Raw genomic sequence first — 1,185 nt, forward strand, 5'->3', positions numbered from 1 at the left:
TCATAAAATACACATTTTTCACATTTTGCCTTTAATTAAAACTTTTTATTTCCGACACTACCACAGAAGCCATCCTGCTGATTTCATGCCTGCTAAGGTATCTGAGCTATCTTGGGTGTGAAAATAGATCTCCAAAAGCATAAGAGCCCTGACTCAGAGACCCCTTTTTCACTCTGTTCTCTTGTATCATAAACCGTTCCTTACACGCTGTTCTAGTGGTCATTCCCAAGCTGCCTTGTCCTGGCTTCTGGCAATCTTGGCAGCTCCTCTTTTCTCGTTAGCTCCACCGCTTGTCCTTTTCAGACCGGGTTTTTGTATATTTATGGCTAAAAGCGTCCTTTGTTGTGCTATCTGGTTTGTTGCGGTTAAGCACAGCATTGTACACAGTTTGTTCTATTCAGCAAGAAAGGAGGTGAATTTCCTTTTACATCAGCTCTCATGGCTCACAAGGACGCATCGAGTCCCGCCGCTGGAAGTGCGGCAGCACTCGCGGCTCGATGGCTGTGACCGGGACCGGGATCACGGAGCGGGACCGGCACCTCGCGCCCTCTGCCTCCCCCGGAGCCGCTCCTGCGCCCGCAGACCGGGGTGGGACCGGCCGGGATCATCCCGGCTCCAGACACGGCATTCCAGAGCCCCCCCGGGACCGCTCCCCAGCTCCAGCGGGGAATAACCGGGGCACCGGCAGCGCTCGCTGGGGAGGGCACGGGCACGGCGGGAGACGCTCCAGGACCCCCGGCGGTCCCTACGGTCCCTACCGGGGACGGGACGGGGACACTCCCGGTGCCTCCGCTGACGCGGTTCGGCGCCGCACTGTGCGCTGGCCCCGGGACACAGCGGCAGCCGACCCGAACCAGAGAGATCCCAGTTATCTTAAATAACTCAAAACACAATTTCTGTTCTTTAACCAGAAAACCAGGGGAGAGCGCGAACGCAGTCCCCCACTACCACAAATTATGCAGTCGAGTTTCCCGCATTTGGGGAAATCGCAGGGGTCAGCACACCCGGAGTGCAAGGGATGAGCCTCGCCCTGGGAAAACCACCTGCCTGATCATGGTGTCTCCCCTGCCAGGTAAGTATGCCTGCCCCGCCGCGCCGCCCCCGTGCCCCGCCCGCCGCACGCCTCGCCAGCACACGGCCAGCCCGAGCCCGGCCCCGCTCCCGCCCGGCCCCGCGCTGCGGCCC

At 59.5% G+C, this 1,185-nt stretch overlaps 1 non-coding gene across 1 annotated transcript; it reads right to left on the reverse strand.

Moving 5' to 3' along the window:
• Window positions 1–916: 916 nt before the first annotated feature.
• On the reverse strand, window positions 917–1,080 carry LOC121355683. Its single transcript, XR_005955455.1, has one exon. It is a non-coding gene; the product is annotated as a U1 spliceosomal RNA (small nuclear RNA).
• Window positions 1,081–1,185: the final 105 nt, after the last annotated feature.

This window comes from Pyrgilauda ruficollis, unplaced genomic scaffold (genome assembly GCF_017590135.1).
Source record: "Pyrgilauda ruficollis isolate IOZ18807 unplaced genomic scaffold, ASM1759013v1 scaffold260, whole genome shotgun sequence".
NCBI classification, from domain to species: Eukaryota; Metazoa; Chordata; class Aves; order Passeriformes; family Passeridae; genus Pyrgilauda; species Pyrgilauda ruficollis.